The following is a 12,116-nucleotide window of genomic DNA, read 5'->3' as shown; positions in this document are numbered from 1 at the left end:
CCGATAACGAATCACGAATTATAATTAGTCCTAGTAAGTATTATTGTAATAAACTGTGGTACAAACTGTAAGGAGATTAGTACTAAATGGGTATATTCAGATCCGCATGTTGAGGGCTGCTCTTTGAACGATTGTCCTTACGCTTCTGTACACAATAATTATCAAGTACGTACTTTGACACATAAAAAGGTCTTATTAATTTGTATTAAAACATCAGATGTAATTTACAAAAATTGCTTTAAATTCACCAAGGTACAGGTGGAAAAATGTTCTATTGTTCAAAGTCAATGCGATGTCATTATTAATCAACATAAATATTCACTGACTATGCATAATGTAACGACAAAATTCCCTGAAATTCGATACGCACAAATAACAAATTTTCATTAAATATTCAAATAAAACATTTGGAGAATCTAGCTTCCATTCAGGATTACCTCTTAGACCCTGTAAATTCCGAAGACCTAATAAACATGATTCCCAACAATACGCACTACGTTTTAATAGCCATAAGTAGCATTATCATTGTAAGTGTGCTAAGTTTCCTATTTTATCAGTGGAAAAAATACAAGCATCTTAAGTACATCCCTCTAACTAGGCTCCAAAAAATGGTCAATGAGAACGCTGAAAAAACTAAGGGTGAAGGAGAAATAGCCCACAATCAAAGGAATCGCTGACCATATAGCGCTGAACATGCTTTTAATATCATATAAAAGCATACCTCTGCTTAGAATAAAAAAAATTATTAAGTTCTTAGTGTGGCTTTAAACTGTAGTTTTTAGTTTAATTCTATGCAACATTAAGTACTTGTCAAAGCTGTGCTGTTCAACTTGCCCTAAGTTTGTGTCAAAGCTAGCTATTCGTCTTAGTTTAAGGGTTTTAAGGTTCTGTTTTTTAATAAAAGTTGTTTTTTTAAAGGGGTCTCGAAGAGTGTTTCATTTAATTCTCGCAAATGAGACGTGTGAGCTGTAGGACAAATATTTTAAGTCATATCAAATAACTTAATTAATTCTCGATTTAATTGGACACCACCGTGTTTCGTTGAAATTTTTGTTTTGTTTCAACTATATTTATTGTTGGAGAGCACAAACATTTCTTTATCACAATTAAGCATTCCAAAGATGCCAATTTTAAGACCGTAGGACGTGTTAATTGTACGTACTTTATCATTATTCGGTTGGCATAGTAACATTAATTTTGTTGTGTGGTAAATCAAAATTTGTATTGAAAATGCACAATGTTTTTCCATGGCGATGTTCACGTATTGCAAATGGTCAACGTTTTGAACGAAGCTATTGTTTATTTATCGATAAAAAAAAGTGCGATAAAAACAAAAAATGATTATAATTACTAAAACATATTGCCTTTTTTCTGCCCGAACGGCTCATTTATGGGCGTATGTTTATTAAAGACAAAAGTTTGTATTGATGTTTCCCATCACCCCTTAAAGTTTGTCGGTATATTTTTGGGACATCTTGTATAGGGTGAATCAAAAAAGTGGTGTCAAACTTGTGGAGTTTATAGGAGACATAACGGTAAAGAATTTTTGCACACAAATCTTTAGTCGGAAATGAGTCGTTTTGACCTTGGAGCAATTTTTCAAAAACATAATGTTATGTCGTTGATACTAAAAGACTTAGATGACTATTTTTTTATTGAAGACAATTAATTTCATTAAAAATAAACACTTTTTTGTCCTTTGTTAAGTATTTCCATCAACTGCATTTCCTTTACACCATAAAAGTGGATTAAACATCCGAATCTTTTGGTATCGACGAGGTAACATTATGTTTTGGCCAAAACGAATAGGGGTTTATATGCAAAAATTCTTTACTGCGCCGTCCCTTATAACCTTCTCAAGTTTGACACTATTTTTATGTACCTATGTAGGGTGTTTCCTAACTCTATGGCCAAACGTCAGGGGGCGATTGTACAAAAAAAAATATGAAGAAAAATTCTGATCAACTTGGGTCCGGAAATGCTCCTTAAGGGAGCTACCATTTTTGTAATAGCTCCTTAAGAGTGGCGCACCGTTTTCGAAATAAAAATTATTTTATTAATCGATACAATTAAAGTACAGTCGAACCTCCATAACTCGAATTTTAAGGGACCGCAAAATATCTTCGACTTAAAGAGATTTCGAATTAAAGAGAAAAGAGTGGATAATAAAATAAATAATATTTATTGCATTACACATACAAATATTTGATTAAAAAAAATATATTACATATTGGACTAAATAAAACATTTAAATCTATACATATGTATGTAATTATTCGTTATGTGATCACTTTTTAAAGTAATCGGTTATTAACTTTTGGTGTACTACGTTCTTCTCACAGTCTAACTCATAAAATTTCTTTAGTTTATCAAGTAAAAGAAATATATCGTCTGTCGTGTTTTCATTCATGTTAAAAAAAAGTTGGAGTGTTTCAAATGCATTTGACATTTCGTGAAGGGAAGGTTTTTTCCTGGGAATATCATCACTGTCGCTTTCATCGGATATTTCTTGATGCTCAGCCTGGTTGCTAATACTAGCAACAATTTCTTCATCTATAGCAATCTCGCTGGTAATAAGATTATCATCAACATTTATAAACTCATCCATGGATGTCGGGTGAAATTAGACAAAACGTACAGGGGACAATAGTAAATTTCGAGTTATAGAGGTTCGAGTTATGGAGGTTCGACTGTAATTAAAAAATAGTAATCTAGTTGGCATTTTTTATAAACGTCATAAATTTCTAAGAGGCACTTTTTAAGCGGAATTAATCTGACTTTAAGAAAGCGACACTAATTTTTGTAAAAACCAGTGACATACAGTTTTTCTCGCTAAACATAAAGACTTGCCTGCATGAACGTCACTGATGTAAGTACTTTAGAAAACAATTTTGTACATGTAAATTTGACCTTTAATGATACAGTTGCATGTACCAAAACTCATCTCAATATCTCAACAAGTTTTCGATAAATGTAAAATAAACTATTAAAGACGGAAAAGTTAAAACACTCCGTATTATAAAAACGAAGCATTTCCGGACCCATGTTTATGTGAGCTTTTTTTCAGGTTTGTGGGTGTACAATCTGTCCTTAAATTTTCCTCACAACATTCTGTAACACCCTATATAAACCATTCCCTACTAATAAAATATAAAAAATGTAAAGTCACTTCCGTTGTCCTATCTTTCCTAATGTGTTTCTCATAAATTACACTCGATACATGTATTAATATAAGTAATATTAATATATTATTATTATATTAATATATATTATATATTATTATTATTATATTATATTATATGAATGACCCTGTATAGTGACTCTCCTCTTATTTCTTCTAAAATTTATATTCCTCCTTTATTTACACTTACCGTTGAAATCAACATTGATCCATACTTAGTTAATAAGGAAAAATACATAAATAATATACTAGCACAATAATTTCTTCTGTTATACGGCTAACTGATTTACCCCCCCTTCTTGTGTGTCGTAAATGACGACTTTGCATTCTTGTTTATCCTCCCCTGTATCTTTCCTCTTCTGCGCATCCACCGTGTACTTCTAATCCATCCCCTTTTCTTACTTTACGTACATCCCGTGCCGCACATGACATGCCTTCCATTTCTCTCTTCTGTAGAGCTTTGGATCTTATTTGCTATATATTTCTTTATAAGTCTTTTTCCAACTTTATACACCCACTTGCACTCTCTCCGTATCTTCTAGTAACATTAGTCGACTTCCTAAAAAGGAAATTAATTTAAAAGGTCCTTTACCCATCCTTTCGCTTCCTATAAATACACAACTTCAAGAAAAAAATTCTTAACAGGAATAGCAACTGGCCGTAAAATTCTATTTTATACAATACGTATTTGCGAAAAAATTATTATTATCTTTTCATTGAGGGAATCAAAATAATTCTAAAAAATTAATCTATAATATTTATTTTCTTCTTGAAATAGTAAATATTCCTTATCGATGATCCTATTCTTTATGGTATAATATCCTAATTTAACATTAATATCATCTATTCCCTATAAGTATGTATGATTTCCAATATTCATTTGTGTAATGGCTAACCTGCACTGTGAACGTCCAAATGCCCATCGGACCAATATGGTACTTGTAAATGAAACAAACTACTATAATGAGTTAAAAATTTGAAATAAAATAACCCTACACAGTAGTTTCGTGTTCCAAATAAGTACTCCATGTTCCCTTCCAAAATGAGACCTAATTTTTAAAGTCTTCTGCATTCTATTCTTACCACTCCTTTGATCCTTTCCATCATTTTTTGCTCCTTTTTTATAAATTGGTGAAATCTCTTTCTACTACCAAAAAATACCTGACATTCCTAATCGAGTTCCACAATTAAACTTGCCCAATATACAGAGCGTCTGAAAAGTATAGGATCAAACTTCTAGGGATTTTTCAGAGTAACAATAGCAGACATTTAGTATAAAGTATAAAAACTCATGTCTGGATATGCCTCCCTAAAGTGCTACCCCCTTATGAAGCTTTAAGACAGTCAAGAACGACATTTTCAACAATTACTATGAGTATTATTTTGTACAAACAAATAAAAATAAAACCTACCAAAACTTGATAAAACACATTTTTTGCACATAATGGTCTTAAAACTTCTTAAAGGTGTAGCACTTTAAGGAGACATTTCTGGATGTGGGTTCTTATACTCAAATGTCTTCTGTTGTTGCACCTAACCATCCCTAAAAGTTTGATCTCAGTTCTGAGATACCCTGTATAAATTAGAAACAAATTCCTATTCCTCTTAAGACCACATGTAAATTTACCTTGTTGTAAAGAAATAATTTTATAATAAACCATTCGATTGCCATGATCCAAACTTTGACACATATCTATGGCTCCTTACTTGTCCAAGCAAGTATAATAAGTATACCATTTCCTTCTATTATTTCCATGTATATGTATATATGTATAAATGATGTTCTTTTTCTGAAATGGAATAAATAAAGCACTCCACTCAAATAATTACAAAAGCTACCTTTTTGTTAGCAAGTTAGGTTTTTTCAAGTCAAATTTCCAGCCATATTACCTGCTGAAAATATACCTTTTATAATAGCTAAATGTGTAGAACAATAAACGAGCATCCATGGCAACAATTCAACTTTGAATGGAAGGTTCGGCCAAAGTTGCTTGTATCTTTCTTACTCCCCTTACTCTTTGGAGATCCATCCAAGGACCTGAAGTATCGGCTTAGTGGTGTAATCATGTTTTTAATTTCTAGTTTATCTTACATTATGCCAAATACCTTTTACCTATTATAGCAACAAACCATCTTTCTTTGAGTGTGTTACTTCCCTACTCTCCGTCCTTCGTACTAGCCCTCTTTGACATCTATAAATCAAGCTCAAGCCTTGTTCCAGATCTACTGGTGTGTGCTCCGAGCTTCTCTTGTTCTGTTCGTTTAACATGTCTATCCTTTCCTTCCTATTAAAGTTATTAATGTTAGCTTAGTCCTTACCTTCGTAATACTTTTCTCTGATCCTCCACCTCTCAAATTCGATTGTTAAAAATAATTATTCAAAGGATAGGGGGATTTAAGGTTTATTTATTTCATCCTTCTTTACGTTGTAAATAGGTATATGCAACTGGTTCGTTTCTTCTTGGGCCTTTTATTGCAGATAGTCGATGCATTTACTGAGTACGAATAAGTTAATTATTTAAATAATGTAATAATTAAGTTCTATAATTTTCTTTTATCTTTAATAACATTGATGATAATTGGGCGGGAAGTTGCCCTTGCCATGTTGCTGTCTATTAGAATTTAACCCTCGACGTAGCTAACAGATAGAGCTTTAGCTAATCCTAACCACAGAAATCTTCAGGTGTTGGCGATCCTGGTTCACAGATGACGCCAAAAGTTAAAAATCAATAAATCCGCTAGCATTCACGATCCTAGTTCGCAGATGGAGTCACAAGTCGAAAAATCAATAACTCCACAGACATTTCCCTCATTTTATTTAACGATAATATTTACATTTGCACTAAACAATTATTTTTCTTATTTCAAAAATCAATTCATCGAAAAAAGCAAGCGGCTTTCTCAGAATTTAGAATTTCATGTCACGTTCATGATTAATATACCTGCGTGCAATCCTTATTTCTATTAAGATGATTAATTGATGCTATCTGAAAATTATAGAGGGTTGTTTTTGAATTCTTTTGACGTACGGGAGAGAAAAATGGCGAAGGGTTTGGTACCCGTGGGAAAAAGGCTGGAATATCGCTTATCAATTTTCTCAAAAAGAAAGAATGCGGTCGGAGGTGATTATGACTGGTTGTATCGGGATTCAGTTTTTATTGAATTCCTTTGAGTGTTTGCTGATAATAAAGGAGTGGATTAGAAATTTGATGGTGTTTGATTTTTACGAAAACCAAAATCTTACATGTATGTCACATCTGATTTCTCTTTTCTCTGTGAAATAAAAATAAAACAAATTTAAGTCTCTAGAACACTGGTTTAGAATCTAGAGAAGAGCGTCCCCTTGTCGAAATACCTCGTCGCTACCTCCAAACACATAGATTTACACTAAATAAAATTAATAAACAACCCCCCCTATTATTATTATATCTATACAAACTCACCAATTGATTCATCTAATGATCTAATAAATTTAATTCTCTTTTGAACAATAGTCATAGCCATCAAGTTACGACACCGCTGTGAAAAATGTTCCTTCGCTAAATTGTTGAAAATATGTATTAGAACTATTATTAATAGAAAGTTTCGCACTGATGCAGGCAACTATTTCAATATTTGCAATGAATATGTAATCTTGAAAGCTTTCTTACCGTTTATTTATGTTGGGAATCCGATTAACAATGTTTTGTTGTTGTGTGTATGTTGTATTCCTTTGTTACTTCCTACTTCCGTAAATAATCCAATTAACTAGGATGACTGTTAGAGCTTCGAATTAATTTTGTCTCCAAACACACATGAAACCTGAAATACAAAAAATGCTATATTAATTCTTGTAGCAAATTCAGTATTGGTTCCTATAAAAATTCAATATTCATTCGATCTTATGTTCTCTTCTTTAATACATCGGTTCCTTCCTTCCTACTAGTGTTAACTTAGTCGTTGCCTACATAATGCATACATATGTACAGCATTTGAGAGAGAAGTTCGGGTTCTACCTTTGCTCGATTTTTCAGATCTAAGCTGCTAAATTCCACAATATGACTTAATGTCTCCTTATATACAGGGTGTTAGTGAAATAACTTTCGTAAATTTAACCAGTGATTAAGAACATCATTTTGAATAAAAAAGTTCCTTACAACAGGGGTCGTAAATACAACCATTTCCCTGGAAAATCAAAAAAACATTTTCTGAGAATTGGCAACGTCGCCTAGTATTCATTTCATTTTCACACCTACCTAAGTAGCCGCATGAAGTGGGTTTGCTTTTTACACGTTTTTTTTGGGTCTGATAGATTTTACAGTACATAATTAATAAAATGCACTAAATTCATGGAGTTTAAAAATTGTATGATTCTTATTTTATTATTTTGAAAAGCCATTTACCTTGAAATTATTGTTATCATCTTTAATTAGCTTAACATGACACATTACACATTTTACACCACTCACATCACATTCAAAGCACACATTTATGATTGTTTTTGGTACATTAAATGTTCTAAATGTTTACCATTTGAGTCCATGCATGCTCTACTCCGGGTACTCCTTGTTGAACTCTTGAACAAGGTTTAAAATTTGTTTTTCGGCTTCAGCACCAACTTTTCTCTGTCGACCTCGTGTCCTTGATATGCAGAAACAACACTCCCTGTATTCAGAAGATTTTGGGAAACTCGCACAAATGTTTGTCGAGCTGGAAGTTTTCTTTCTGGATAAGAATTGCCGTAGTAAATGCGCCTAACTTCTTTAGAATTTTGTAATACCTCTACATAGATCAAAAGCATGTCATGATACTCGCGTACAGAATACATTGTCACTTAGGTACTGTTAATAAGTCGGAATAAAATCACTTAAAGCTCGCCCAAATTAACTTTGCGAATAATCTGTTACGTGTACCGACAGAAGATGCATTCAACGAGACCGAAATAACACTAAAATATTAAAAGTATGGAAGGACACAGTCCATGACAAATTTGAAAAATAAGGGTGGTTTTTGTCTTGTCCCTTCTTGATGGTCACTAATAAGCTCCACATGTCCATGGCGCCAGGCATCTTTGCCCAGGATCATATGTCACATAAAATGGGATAAACTGCAGATGGTTACATAACTCATGTACTATTGAGGTACTAAGTCAATCTGTTTACTGCGCATTCCAATGCCTTATCACTTCACCCGCAACGTGGGTGAGCGACCCTTATAAAGGCCATAAAAAACAACCATAACGAAAATAAATTTTTTTTCTAGGTAACGTTCAGTGCGGCGTTGCCACTTACGTTTTTTTTTACCGCTTAAGTTATTAATTAAGTTTTCAATTGCTTTTAGCAATGTTATTGTTGAATAATTTTAAGTTTTTTTGTTACACGTCAAACAACCAAAATGTGTCAAGTACATTTTTCCACATTTTATTCAAATTTTAAACCTTATTATAGCTTTTTCGGTTACCAACTTTGACATTTTTTTTTTAAAAAACTATTAGGTTTTCGACCCTTGTTGTAAGGAACTTTTTTGTTCAAAATGATGTTCTTAATCAGTGGTTAAATTTACGAAAGTTATTTCACTAACACCCTGTATAATCACATTGGGAGTTTTATCAAATCGCAGCCCCTGAACTTATAATCATTTAAAAGGCATTTTGTTGGTATTAAATTTCCTTTTTGTGATCTGGCTTTCTAAATTTTGGGTTGAGAAAAAATCTTGTCTGTGCATTTTATACACGTCGAATTTATTTTAGCGTGCGTTACGAATAATTCGTACCTAATCAGATGGAGTGTATATTAGAGCCGACTTTGCTGCTATTCTCTCAATGATTCCAAAATCTCTGTCATTTGGTAGGAACGAATGACCAGACACCATAAATTTGTGGTCAATTTTTGTAATATTATTTTCAGGGTTTTCCACTATTGTTTTCCAAATCAGCGATAATTTCAAATTTCTGTTCTGTCCAATACATGCGTCATTATACGCGATGATGTGATTAAAGTTGGCACAATGAGGTTCTATGTGTTTTAAGATACAAGAACCGATTTCTTGAGATCCGCTAGAAGCAATTGTTTAATTCCAAATATACATGAATGAAGCTCCAGTTGTAGTGTGATGAATCTCAAAGTTATAAATGTACATGTTTCTCTTATAGTGGGCGTTGGAAGTAGTAAGCTTGGGAAAAGCTAAAATTTTTTCAAGATCGAATGTCAATACGAGAATGTTGTTAAATTTTTTGAAAAATTCGGTGTCATCATTTAGACTTGTTCTGGCTTTTTCTACTTTTCTCAAATGAAGCTGATGCTGATTTTCGAATTCATCTTTTTGAAACTGTTTGATATGATAGACACTTGGATTTTGTACTTATCACACTTTGCACATGTATCCTTTCTAGGACTGTGGAAAGATAAATTAAATTGTTTGTTAAATGTATCTCTGTATGTATGCTCTTTAACCACTTTTTCTGGAGATACATCCCTGTCTTTGTGGTATTCTACGTATAAATTGTACATTTTTGTAATATTGAGTTCGGGGTTTAAGTATTTACTATTTGGATTATGAGTTCTGATGTAATGACTTTCATATCTCAAAAACGCTTCGATATGCTGTTTAACAATATTCAGCGCATCATCAGGTGTTCTCCTAGGACATTCTTTTTTTCCACGAAGATCCTCGCCTGGTGCCTTACCTATTTCTTCTTTTTTTAATAGTTTTTGAAGTCTTCCGTTCGAGATTTGAAATGTTTTCAAAAAATACTTTTTACATACAACAATACTGTCATTTCTAATGTTAACGATATATTTGTACGTAACAGATTTAGGTCCTTTTGGCAATCCCTCAAGAGCATTTGCGCGGCGTTGGATCACTGCAAGTCGCTGGAAAAGTCCCGAAATATATGCATATTGCTTTGAGAAGTCATTTAAGTTCCAGGAACGAGTAAACAGACTGTTTCTGTCGTTATTATCAATCATTTCATTGCAACGTTTTAAACAGTTACAAATTTTGTTTTAAAAATATTTTGCAGGAACAACTTGCCCTTTCTTAGTAATATATTCCATACCAGCATTTCTCAGACATTTTCGTTTTGCCTTTTGATGGTCACTATCATGTCGGACACGTTTTTTCCCTTTTACGAAATTACTTGTGACGCTATCCACCTGGCTATTATGATTAATAGGTGAACTAAACATTACTAGCTTCCAAAATTATGCTATATATTATAAATAAATTATCTATTTGAAATTATTGCTATATTATAATTAACCAGTTCAATAATCTGTGCAAAACTATTTGTGCTTATCGTATTAACAAACAGATAGGAACTTGAATAGCATCGTGACGCGTATGTACATATGTACTACATTGGAAATACAATGGACTCAATACAGCGAGCAATCAGTTATAGCGAACAAATTTATCTATCCCTTGGGTACTCGTATTAAGCGAGTTGTACTGTATATTAAAGATTAAAATTAGGTTAGAATGTTACTTACCACATGAGGGATCTAATCTTTTTAATAGCTCTTGATCGGTTCCTCGTATTGTTGAAAAATATTTTTATAGGTGGTTTTCCATATCGTAAATTGAACTGTAACCCTCTTGTGTCGATTTCAATAAAACCATCCATATCGGTTTCTCTTAAACCAAAAATGAATATACTTTCATCCTGAGGGGTAAATAAAAGCATATCTTGTAATATTCGCAAATTCGCATAATACTCTTTCTCACTAGTTTCTACCCTCACTATGAAATTCATTTTGTTAAACTGTTGAATTTCAATCTATTCTTTTATTGGTGTATCCATTTTATCCCAAAATTTAAAAAAACAAGTTTGTTTTTCAATTTTTTACAATTTAGGTATAGTGGTGTACAAAAGTATTGGCACTGTTAGGACTTGCGACGTATTGTTTTATCACGGATTATGGTTGGATTATTTATTAGTTTAAATGTTCAAAGTGCGTAAGAAACTGATGTTACGCCCATGGACAACCCCAGCCATTGGGTAATACTGTTGGAATTCCCAGCGCTTAACACCCATCTTCGATTTAGGGAAGTTATTTTATGATTGGGATTTCCAGCACTATTCTTTGTCGGACTAACATTGCGAATCTAAGTTAAAGGTACCGCCAAACGAATACAATGGCTGGGCTCCAATAAAACCCAGCGATCGTGCCTCTAAGTGCTACGCTTTAACGCGACAAGGTAGCCTAGAAGCCGCTAATGGTGCCTTATCGGGGGTACGTCTATGGGTGTTACACCTCCGTACCAGTACTTGAGGGTGCGAAACGGAAGAAGCTCTCTTTTCTCGCCACTTCATCACGGACTCGTACGCGTTAAACTCTCGTCAATATTCTTTAAATAACGCATTTCTCGATATTGTTATAAATAATGCATTTCTCGATATTGTATAGTTGTTAATGTTACCAATAAACCTTTGTTAAGTTAAAAAGGTTTAGTTTCTTTTATACGCGAAAACAGTGTCTCTGAGACTGCGAACTCAGGGTGGTCCTTCATAATCGATCAATCCAGTCCACGATCTACGTAGTTCACGGTTATCGTATCGAAAGGGGTGAATCGACCCAACCACGTACACGCGCCAAATTTGGACCAAACAGGCACAGTATATATTTTTTGAAATAGAGCCTTATATCTCATAAATAAAAAGAATATGTATCATACAGATAATGCTACATTATACCTTTAACTTTTAACTTTATTCTGATACAAACTAAAATTTAAAACTCTAATATGGAAAATATTCAGTAATGGTCATAATTATAGCAACTTTTAAAAATTTTAAATAAAATGTATCTATTCAGCTAAACCCAATATACGTTTTTATATTATTTATCTTCCACAACTGTTGATGTTTAAAATGCATCCAAATAAAATATCAACAATTCTTATAAGAAACTATCAAAACACATTTTTTTAATACCGGACAAAAATATAGCAACTC

At 32.9% G+C, this 12,116-nt stretch overlaps 1 long non-coding RNA gene across 1 annotated transcript; it reads right to left on the bottom strand.

The window, feature by feature from the left end:
• Positions 1–713: 713 nt before the first annotated feature.
• On the bottom strand, positions 714–5,790 carry LOC136418973 (uncharacterized). The gene is made up of 5 exons (XR_010753025.1): positions 5,274–5,790; positions 5,021–5,219; positions 4,809–4,971; positions 3,372–3,740; positions 714–2,690 (listed from the first exon to the last, which is right to left on the bottom strand). It is a non-coding gene; the product is annotated as an uncharacterized lncRNA (long non-coding RNA).
• Between the last annotated feature and the right edge of the window lie 6,326 nt (positions 5,791–12,116).

The sequence above is a fragment of the Euwallacea similis genome, unplaced genomic scaffold (assembly GCF_039881205.1).
Source record: "Euwallacea similis isolate ESF13 unplaced genomic scaffold, ESF131.1 scaffold_52, whole genome shotgun sequence".
NCBI classification, from domain to species: domain Eukaryota; kingdom Metazoa; phylum Arthropoda; class Insecta; order Coleoptera; family Curculionidae; genus Euwallacea; species Euwallacea similis.
This window is presented reverse-complemented; position numbering and strand designations above follow the sequence as displayed.